The 11,127-nt window shown below is 44.6% G+C and overlaps 1 long non-coding RNA gene across 1 annotated transcript; it reads right to left on the bottom strand.

Annotated features, from left to right (window-relative positions):
- Window positions 1–3,054: 3,054 nt before the first annotated feature.
- On the bottom strand, window positions 3,055–4,959 carry LOC146760915 (uncharacterized). The gene is made up of 2 exons (XR_014945051.1): window positions 3,767–4,959; window positions 3,055–3,534 (listed from the first exon to the last, which is right to left on the bottom strand). It is a non-coding gene; the product is annotated as an uncharacterized LOC146760915 (long non-coding RNA).
- Between the last annotated feature and the right edge of the window lie 6,168 nt (window positions 4,960–11,127).

Here is an 11,127-nt window from a genome sequence, read left to right as displayed (position 1 = left end):
TCCGCTCTAACCCCTCTTTTCTTGGTTTTCCTCCGCTCTGACTTCGCTTTTCTTGGTTTTCCTCCGCTCTAACCACGCTTTTCTTGGTTTTCCTCTGCTCTAACCCTGCTTTTCTTGGTTTTTCTCAGCTCTGACCCTGCTTTTCTTGATTTTCCTCCGCTATAACCCTGTTTTCTTGGTTTTCCTCCGCTCTAATATCGCTTTTCTTGGTTTTCCTCGTCAAAAATCTCACTTTTCTTGGTTTTCCTCTGCTGTAACATAGCTTTTCTTGATTTTCCTCCTTTCTGACACCGCTTTTCTTGGTTTTCCTGTGCTCTAACCCCACTTTTCTTGGTTTTCCTCTGCTGTAACATAGCTTTTCTTGGTTTTCCTCTGCTCTATCCTCGCTTTTCTTGGTTTTCCTTCGCTCTATTTCCGCTTTTCTTGGTTTTCATCCGCTCTAACTTTACTTTTCTTGGTTTACCGCCACTCTAACCCCCCCTTTCTTGGTTTTCCTTTGCTCTAACTTAGCTTTTCTTGGTTTTCCTGCGCTCTAACCCCGTTTTTCTTGGTTTTCCTTTGCGCTAACTTGGCTTTTCTTGGTTTTCCTCCGCTCTAACCTTGCTTTTCTTAGTTTTCCTCCGCTCCAACCCCGCTTTTCTTAGTTTTCCTCCACTCTAACCACGCTTTTCATGGTTTTCCTCCACTCTAACTGCGCTTTTCTTGGTGTTCCACTGCTATAACTTAGCTTATCTTGGTTTTCCTCCGCTCTAACACAGCTTTTCTCGGTTTTCCTCAGCTCCAACCCCGCTTTTCTCGGTTTTCCTCCACTCTAACCCCGCTTTACATGGTTTTCCTCTGCTGTAACCCTACTTTTCTTGGTTTTCCTCTGCTCTAACTTCGCCTCTCTTGGCTTTCCTCCGCTCAAACCCCGCCATTCTTGGTTTTCCTCCGCTCTAACCCCGTCTTCCTTGGTTCTCCTCCGCTCTAACTTCGCTATTCTTCGTTTTTCTTCGCACTAACTTCACTTTTCTTGTTTTTCCTCCACTCTAACCCCTCTTTTCTTGGTTTTCCTCCGCTCTAATCTCGCTTTTCTTGGTTTTCATCCACTCTAACCCTGCTCGGTTTTTCTCAGCTCTGACCCCGCTTTTCTTGATTTTCCTCCGCTCTAACCTTGTTTTCTTGGTTTTCCTCCGCTCTAACATCGCTTTTCTTGGTTTTCCTCATCTCTAATCTCTCTTTTCTTGGTTTTCCTCTGCTGTAACATAGCTTTTCTTGATTTTCCTTCTCTCTCAATCGTTTTTCTTGGTTTTCTTCCTCTCTAATACCACTTTACTTAGTTTTCCTCCACTCTAACCACGCTTTTCTTGGTTTTCCTCCGCTCTAATCCTGCTTTTCTTGGTTTTCCTCCGTTCTAACCCCGCTTTTCTTAGTTTTGCTCCACTCTAACCACGCTTTTCTTGATTTTCCTCCGCTCTAACCCCGCTTGTCTTGGTTTTTCTCAGCTTTGCCCCGCTTTTCTTGATTTTCCTCCACTCTAACCTTGTTTTCTTGGTTTTCCTCCGCTCTAACATCGCTTTTCTTGGTTTTCCTCATCTCTAATCTCACTTTTCATGGTTTTCCTCTGCTGTAACATAGCTTTTCTTGATTTTCCTCCGCTCTAACCTTACTTGTCTTGGTTTTTCTCAGCTTTACCCCGCTTTTCTTGATTTTCCTCCGCTCTAACCTTGTTTTCTTGGTTTTCCTCCGCTCTAACCCCATCTTTCTTGGTTTTCCTCTCTTCTAACTTCGCTATTCTTCGTTTTCCTCCGCTCTAACTTTACTTTTTTTGTTTTTCCTCCACTCTAACCCCTCTTTTCTTGGTTTTCCTCCACTCTAACCCCGCTCTGTTTTTCTCAGGTCTGACCCCGCTTTTCTTGATTTTCCTTTGCTCTACCCTTGTTTTCTTGGTTTTCTTCTGCTCTAACATTTCTTTTCTTGGTTTTCGTCATCTCTAATCTCACTTTTCTTGGTTTTCCTCTGATGTAACGTAGCTTTTCTTGATTTTCCTTCTGTCTGACCCAGCTTGTCTTGGTTTTCCTCCGCTCTAATCCCGCTTTGCTTTTTTTTACTCTGCTCTAACCCCGCTTTTCTTAGTTTTACTCCACTCTAACCACGCTTATCTTGATTTTCCTCCGCTGTAACGTAGCTTTTCTTGATTTTCCTCCTCTCTGACCCCGCTTTTCTTGGTTTTCCTCCGCTCTAACCCTGCTTTTCTTGGTTTTCCTCCACTCTAGCCAGCTTTTCTTGATTTTCCTCTGCTCTAACCTTGTTTTTTTTGTTTTCCTCTTCTCTAACCCCGTTTTTCTTCGTTTTCCTCTGCTCCAACCCCGCTTTGCTTCGTTTTCCTCCGCTCTAACCCTGCTTTTCTTGGTTTTCCTCAGCTCCAACCTTGCTTTTCTTGGTTTTCCTCCGCTCTAACCCCGCTTTTCTTGGTTTTCCTCTGGTATTACTTAGCTTTTCTTGGTTTTCCTGCGCTCTAACCCAGCTTTTCTCGGTTTTCCTCAGCGCCAACCCCGCTTTTCTTGGTTTTCCTCCACTCTAACCTCAGTTTCATTGTTTTCCTCTGCTGTAACCCTAATTTTCTTGGTTTTCCTCCGCTCTAACTTCGCCTCTCTTGGTTTTCCTCCGCTCTAACCCTGTCTTTCTTGGTTTTCCTCCGCTCTAACTTCGCTATTCTTCGTTTTCCTCCGCACTAACTTCACTTTTTTGTTTTTCCGCCGCTCTAACCCCTCTTTTCTTGGTTTTCCTCCGCTCTAATCCCGCTTTTCTTGCTTTTCCTTCGCTCTAACTTCGCTTTTCTTGGTTTTCCTCCGCTCTAACTTCGCTTTTTTTGGTTTTCCTCCGCTCTAACCCCGCTTTTCTTGGTTTTTCTCAGCTCTGACCCCGCTTTTCTTGATTTTCCTCCGCTCTAACCTTGTTTTGTTGGTTTTCCTCCACTGTAATTGTTACCTCGATCTGGTAACCTTTAAAGTCAAGTCCCTTTGTGAATTTGTATTGACGGCCCCGACCAAGTCACAGCTGTTTGTTACACCATTATGGTGAGCTGTAAAATGGCGTTTATTGGAATGTGAGGGTCCCTTATATAGGTATCCAGTTTCATCCTTATCTTTTATACATATGCATGACCCAGCAGGGGAGGGCCTATCACGTTACATCCCGAGGGTCCGATTTCGCCTAATACAACATCTCCCTCTCCCCATGCTTAACAAAACCATGCCCCGTTACTACGCAAGCTCCAATCCTAATCCTAGTATATAAAAGTGTTAGTAGTTATATAAATTTTTGTGGTGAGTTATTTAAAAAGTGATGTAAACATGCAGAGGTATGTGGTGCAGTGTGTAATAATGTTAGTGCTTCTTTAGTTAGTATTTTCAAAGCATCTTGGGCTATATTATACAGTTCATCCTTCTGCTCAAAGCTTCTTGTATATCCGCTGGAACTCCATTTTCTCATTCAAAGTCCTTGCACCTGTGCCTCTTGAGCCAGCAGCAGGAAATCTATTGCAGCTCTATTCTGTAAAACAGTATGCCTGAAAGAAAAGTACTCAGCTTTCGATTAGTTTTCCGTTTCTCCCAGACCGCCCTTTTGGGTGATCACTGCATCAGGTTTTACTTTTCTCGATGGGACCCATAAAATTTTTCCCGATTCTCTGTTTTTTACTGTGGCATAACCTTATCGTTCAAAATGATTGATTGCATAATGTGCTGTGCCAATACTTCTGCCTGCTGGGCTACCAGGATCCTACCTCTGTGACCTTCCCGCTCCCCAAGGACACCTATCTTGTCCTTCAGGAGATGGTTGGTCCTTTCCACAATTGCTTGTCCCTGGGAATTCCCAGGGATGCCTGTAGAGTGAGATATTCCCCAATGCTCCTTGAGTAGATCTCGAGATGAAGCATGAGCCATTGTCTGTCTTGATGTGTCGCAGCACACCAAGGACCACGATGGCAGTGGCCCAGTGTCACTGAGCTGCAGGGGACTTAAATGTTAACATAACCATCACTCAATCAAAACCTTGACTGATAATACACTAAACAGAAGATTACATGTAACGTCATAATTTTTTGAGTTGACATATACACACTCATTCAAGCATTCATTTTAGACAATTCTATAAATGAAAATTCCTAAGCTAATGTATTATTACTTATCGATAACTATGAGGTGGCAAACCACCAAAAGGAGAGAGAAGGAATACAATAGCGGTGAATGCGATAGGCAGTGCCTGCAGGGCGTCCCCTGCTTCAAAGTACACTTTGCCTTTCTCACCCATCACAGATTCTCTCCTGTTTTAATTCTTGCTTAGAGATTGCAAGGTTTTTTCACATGTGCTCCATACATGCATGGCCAGTGCATGATACAGAGCCCAGGTGGAACACCTGCTCTTAAAAGATAACAAACCACTATATTAGATCTCTCTACAATACAAACTACTCAGAAAAGTAATTAACAGCTATAGTCACTAATTTCTATTGTTACTTGCTTCACCCTTAGCTCCCCCCCCCCTTTTTTCTTTTAATTGATAAGCTTTTTCTTGTTGACCTACTCCTACTATAGTTACAAAAATCATCTATGGGTAATAATTCTTGATGCAGTACAGAGTGAGATGCACCTGAAACTGTCAGAAAACAAATATCTTTGCACTGCTGTGAGCACATTGCATTCAGCCCACTAGGGCAAAACTCATCCTGGGATCTTCAGATCCTGCTCTAGTAAAGCTGCCACCGTTCCATCCAACTCCACCACTACAATTCCCCTTCCATACAATTTCCAAGCTCCATCAACAAATTTGTCCAAGTACCCTACCCTAGTTCCCTAAATGTGTATATTATTGGGAGAAAATGAGGACATTCTTGCTCGACTAGCAAGAGATACTTCTAATGTCTTGCTTTTGTCCCCATTCGGAAGTAACGATTTGTTTACTTTCACAAGCGGCGGAGGAGAGAGGCGGGGGGGGGGGGGGGGGGGAAGCAGTGAGGGGGGGCAGCGCGGGGGTTTGCGTTCTCTTGCTGGCACTTAAACTTCTCTGGCTAGAGCAGATCACATTCAATATTTTAACTCACTGTTCTTCTATAATCTTTTTCCCGTTTTTTTTGTTTTTCACAATTCCACTACTCGAACCCTCAATTACACTTCCATGTAACATTAATAATTCCACTTCCATATAGCATTCATGTTTACACATCCCTATAACATTAACAGTTCCATACACCATTTGCATTTATACTTTCACATACCATAAACATTTAACAATCACAAAGACAGTGACTATATGACAATAATCAATACAGTTTATCCTAAGTATTCTTCCTCTCCTCCAAGTTGTCAGCAGGAGTTTAACCGACACCAACTCGGGCTAAAGTAGCTCACTCGTCAGCTGATCTTGTTTCAGCTTCAGAGGCTCCACTCGAGCCCGGGGCCCCCTGACCGGGCCCCCAATTAACGATAAAAAGGAATGCCTCCCTTATCTTTGACCAATCCGAGATTTGGTCGCTCTTGTTCTCCCCTCTCCCTCCCCCCAGGTAGAGCCGAACCAGCAGCCCACCCTCTTGGGGAAGGGTTATGATAACTAGGAACGCCTCCGCCTCCGCTCCCGCTGATGCGGATTGGCTTCTATCTTGGTTAGTCTTATCCACCCCGCCCCACGGGGCGGAACCACACCCACAACACATCCCATCTCGAGGAAGGGACCCATCCTCCCGCCCCTGCTCACTCCCCTTCCCCACCCCCAAGGATGGGCGAAGGAGTGCAGAAGATACCGGTTGCTTTGGATACCAATATGGGGCCTCAGAGGAAGGCTTCTCCTGGTCAAGAGATAAGGATGTGGAATGTGTGGAATGCTGCTGGACGGGGCTATCTGCTCGTTGTTCAGCCGGAGTGATGGGTGCGGTCTGGATGGCTCCCGCCACCTTGTCTTTGTCTTTCAAATCCTCACATCTGCAAGAGAAAAGGTCTCCCGACCCAATTCCCAAAGCAGCCCCAAGCCGAGTCTTCCCTTCTTTCCGAGCCGCTTTCAGCGCCCCAAGCACCAACCCCCACGTTTTGAACTCAGCATCTTTCTGCTCATTCATTGCGTGCTCACAGAGCGAAAAAGTTAAAGAGTCCCACTTATTGTGATCCAAAATCACCCGAGGAGAGGAAAGCTCCCTCTCCTTTTCAAGACAACTAATGACGACTGCAATGTCCTTCTTAGAAGGCGTAGCTTTCCTACCATAGTAGGTTTTACAAAGTTGCAATACTACTCTAATGACGGAATACATTTACCCAGAGACCTGAAGTCTTCCTGGTCTTCTACGAACTATCGGCCGTAGGATAGGCGCAGCGCTGCATTCCCCTTTGCACCCCACCGAGAGTGCTTCCACGGGCTCGAACCGTGGATACCGCGTCCGTCAGCGCGGTTTTAGCCGTCGCACACTCACCTCCAGGACTTTTCCTCACACGGGGCACCATTTGTTACCTCGATCTGGTAACCTGGAAAGTCAAGTCCCTTTGTGAATGTGTATCGACGGCCCCGACCAAGTCACAGCTGTTTGTTACACCATTATGGTGAGCTGTAAAATGGCGTTTATTGGAATGTGAGGGTCCCTTATATAGGTATCCAGTTTCATCCTTATCTTTTATACATATGCATGACCCAGCAGGGGAGGGCCTATCACGTTACATCCCGAGGGTCTGATTTCGCCTAATACAACATCTAATATCGCTTTTCTTGGTTTTCCTCATCTCTAATCTCACTTTTCTTGGTTTTCCTCTGCTGTAACATAGCTTTTCTTGATTTTCCTCCGCTCTAGCCTTGTTTTCTTGGTTTTCCTCCGCTCTAACCCCGTCTTTCTTGGTTTTCCTCCGCTCTAACTTCGCTATTCTTCGTTTTCCTCCGCACTAACTTCACTTTTTTTGTTTTTCCTCCGCTCTAACCCGTATTTTCTTGCTTTTCCTCTGCTCTAACTTCGCTTGTTTTGTTTTTCCTCCATTCTAACCCCTCTTTTCTTGGTTTTCCTCCGATCTAATCTCGCTTTTCTTGGTTTTCCTCCGCTCTAACCCCGCTTTTCTTGGTTTTTCTCAACTCTGACCCCGCTTTTCTTGATTTTCCTCCGCTCTAACCTTGTTTTATGGTTTTCCTCTGCTCTAACATCGCTTTTCTTGGTTTTCCTCCGCTCTAACCCGTCTTTTCATGGTTTTCCTCTGCTGTAACATAGCTTTTCTTGGTTTACCTCTGCTCTATCCCTGCTTTTCTTGGTTTTCCTCCGCCCTAATCCCGCTTTTCCTCGTTTTCCTCCGCTCTAACCCCGCTTTTCTTAGTTTTCCTCCACTCTAACCCCGCTTTTCTTGGTTTTTCTGAGCTCTGCCCCGCTTTTCTTGATTTTCCTCCGCTCTAACCTTGTTTTCTTGGTTTTCCTCCGCACTAACATCGCTTTTCTTGGTTTTCCTCATCTCTAATCTCACTTTTCTTGGTTTTCATCTGCTGTAACATAGCTTTTCTTGATTTTCCTCCTCTCTAACCCTGCTTTTCATGGTTTTCCTCTGCTCTAACCCTGCTTTTCTTGGTTTTCCTCCACTCTAACCCAGCTTTTCTTGATTTTCCTCTGCTCTAACCTTGATTTTTTGGTTTTCCTCCGCTCTAACCCCGTATTTCTTGGTTTTCCTCCGCCCCAACTCAGCTTTTCTCGGTTTTCCTCAGCACCAACCCCGCTTTTCTTGGTTTTCCTCCACTCTAACCCCGCTATTCATGGTTTTCCTCTGCTGTAACTCTACTTTTCTTGGTTTTCCTCCGCTCTAACTTCGCCTCTCTTGGTTTTCCTCCGCTCTAACCCCGTCTTTCTTGGTTTTCCTACCGCTCTAACTTGGCTATTCTTCGTTTTCCTCCACACAAACTTCACTTTTTTTGTTTTTCCTCCGCTCTAACCCCTCTTTTCTTGGTTTTCCTCCGCTCTAACTTCGCTTTTCTTGGTTTTCCTCCGCTCTAACCACGCTTTTTTTGGTTTTCCTCCGCTCTAACCCCGCTTTTCTTGGTTTTTCTCAGCTCTGACCCCGCTTTTCTTGACTTTCCTCCGCTCTAACCCTGTTTTCTTGGTTTTCCTCCGCTCTAATATCGCTTTTCTTGGTTTTCCTCGTCTCTAATCTCACTTTTCTTGGTTTTCCTCTGCTGTAACATAGCTTTTCTTGATTTTCCTCCTTTCTGACACTGCTTTTCTTGGTTTTCCTCCGCTCTATCCCCTCTTTTCTTGGTTTTCCTGTGCTCTAACCCCGCTTTTCTTGGTTTTCCTCCACTCTAACCCCGCTATTCATGGTTTTCCTCTGCTGTAACTCTACTTTTCTTGGTTTTCCTCCGCTCTAACTTCGCCTCTCTTGGTTTTCTTCCGCTCTAACCCCGTCTTTCTCGGTTTTCCTACCGCTCTAACTTGGCTATTCTTCGTTTTCCTCCACACAAACTTCACTTTTTTTGTTTTTCCTCCGCTCTAACCCCTCTTTTCTTGGTTTTCCTCCGCTCTAGCTTCGCTTTTCTTGGTTTTCCTCCGCTCTAACCACGCTTTTTTTGGTTTTCCTCCGCTCTAACCCCGCTTTTCTTGGTTTTTCTCAGCTCTGACCCCGCTTTTCTTGACTTTCCTCCGCTCTAACCCTGTTTTCTTGGTTTTCCTCCGCTCTAATATCGCTTTTCTTGGTTTTCCTCGTCTCTAATCTCACTTTTCTTGGTTTTCCTCTGCTGTAACATAGCTTTTCTTGATTTTCCTCCTTTCTGACACTGCTTTTCTTGGTTTTCCTCCGCTCTATCCCCTCTTTTCTTGGTTTTCCTGTGCTCTAACCCCACTTTTCTTGGTTTTCCTCTGCTGTAACATAGCTTTTCTTGGTTTTCCTCTGCTCTATCCCCGCTTTTCTTGGTTTTCCTTCGCTCTATGCCCGCTTTTCTTGGTTTTCATCCGCTCTAACTTTACTTTTCTTGGTTTTCCGCCACTCTAACCCACTTTTCTTGGTTTTCCTTTGCTCTAACTTGGCTTTTCTTGGTTTTCCTGCGCTCTAACCCCGTTTTTCTTGGTTTTCCTTTGCGCTAACTTGGCTTTTCTTGGTTTTCCTCCGCTCTAACCTTGCTTTTCTTAGTTTTCCTCCGTTCCAACCCTGCTTTTCTTTGTTTTCCTCCACACTAACCCCGCTTTTCATGGTTTTCCTCCGTTCTAACTGCGCTTTTCTTGGTGTTCCTCTGCTATAACTTAGCTTATCTTGGTTTTCCTCTGCTCTAACACAGCTTTTCTCGGTTTTCCTCAGCTCCAACCCCGCTTTTCTTGGTTTTCCTCCACTCTAACCTCGCTTTTCATGGTCTTCCTCTGCTGTAACCCTACATTTCTTGGTTATCCTCTGCTCTAACTTCGCCTCTCATGGTTTTCCTCTGTTCTAACCCTGCCATTCTTGGTTTTCCTTTGCTCTAACATCGTCTTTCTTGGTTCTCCTCCGCTCTTACTTCGCTATTATTCGGTTTCCTCCGCACTAACTTCACTTTTTTTGTTTTTCCTCCGCTCTAACCCCTCTTTCCTTGGTTTTCCTCAGCTCTAATCTCGCTTTTCTTGGTTTTCATCCACTCTAACCCCGCTCTGTTTTTCTCAGCTCTGACCCCACTTTTCTTGATTTTCCTCCGCTCTACCCTTGTTTTCTTGGTTTTCCTCCGCTCTAACATCGCTGTTTTTGGTTTTCCTCATCTCTAATCTCACTTTTCTTGGTTTTCCTCTGCTGTAACATAGCTTTTCTTGATTTTCCTTCTCTCTCACCCCGCTTTTCTTGGTTTTCTTCCTCTCTAACCCCTCTTTTCCTGGTTTTCCTTCTCTCTAACCCCACTTTTCTTAGTTTTCCTCCACTCTAACCACGCTTTTCTTGGTTTTCCTCCGCTCTAATCCAGCTTTTCTTGGTTTTCCTCCGCTCTAACCTTGATTTTCTCAGTTTTGCTCCACTCTAACCACGCTTTTTTTGATTTTCCTCCGCTCTAACCCCGCTTGTCTTGGTTTTTCTCAGCTTTGCCCCGCTTTTCTTGATTTTCCTCCTCTCTAACCTTGTTTTCTTGGTTTTCCTGCGCTCTAACATCGCTTTTCTTGGTTTTCCTCATCTCTAATCTCACTTTTCTTGGTTTTCCTCTGCTGTAACATAGCTTTTCTTGATTTTCCTTCTCTCTGACCCCGCTTTTCTTGGTTTTCCTCCACTCTAACCCCACTTTTCTTGGTTTTCCTCTGCTGTAACATAGCTTTTCTTGGTTTTCCTCTGCTCTATACCTGCTTTTCTCGGTTTTCCTTCGCTCTATGCCCGCTTTTCTTGGTTTTCATCCGCTCTAAATTCACTTTTCTTGGTTTACCTCCTCTCTAACCTCGCTTTTCTTGGTTTTCTTTTGCGCTAACTTGGCTTTTCATGGTTTTCCTCCGCTCTAACTTCGCTTTTCTTGGATTTCCTCCGCTCTAACCTTGCTTTTTTTAGTTTTCCTCCGCTCCAACCCGGCTTTTCTTAGTTTTCATCCACACTAACCCCGCTTTTCATGGTTTTCCTACGCTCTAACCCCACTTTTCTTGGTGTTCCGTTGCTATAACTTAGCTTATCTTGGTTTTCCTCCAGTCTAACAAAGCTTTTCTCGGTTTTCCTCAGCTCCAACCCCGCTTTTCTTGGTTTTCTTCCGCTCTAACCCCGCTTTTCATGGATTTGCTCTGTTGTAACCCTACTTTTCTTGGTTTTCCTCCGCTCTAACTTCGCCTCTCTTGGTTTTCCTCCGTTCTAACCCTGCCATTCTTGGTTTTCCTTTGCTCTAACCGCGTCTTTCTTGGTTCTCCTCCGCTCTAACTTCACTTTTTTTGTTTTTCCTCCGCTCTAACCCCTCTTTTCCTGGTTTTCCTCCGCTCTAATCTCGCTTTTCTTGGTTTTCATCCACTCTATCCCCGCTCTGTTTATCTCAGCTCTGACCCCGCTTTTCTTGATTTTCCTCCGCGCTAACCTTGTTTTCTTGGTTTTCCTCCGCTCTAACATCGCTTTTCTTGGTTTTCCTCGTCTCTAATCTCACTTATCTTGGTTTTCCTCTGCTGTAACATAGCTTTTCTTGATTTTCCTCCGCTATAACTTCGCCTCTCTTGGTTTTCCTCCGCTC

Source organism: Coturnix japonica, chromosome 4, assembly GCF_054131305.1.
Source record: "Coturnix japonica strain WE chromosome 4, WE-NBRP24, whole genome shotgun sequence".
In the NCBI taxonomy this organism is placed as follows: Eukaryota; Metazoa; Chordata; class Aves; order Galliformes; family Phasianidae; genus Coturnix; species Coturnix japonica.
The sequence above is the reverse complement of the archived record's forward strand: the minus strand, read 5'-3'. Positions and strand labels throughout refer to the sequence as shown.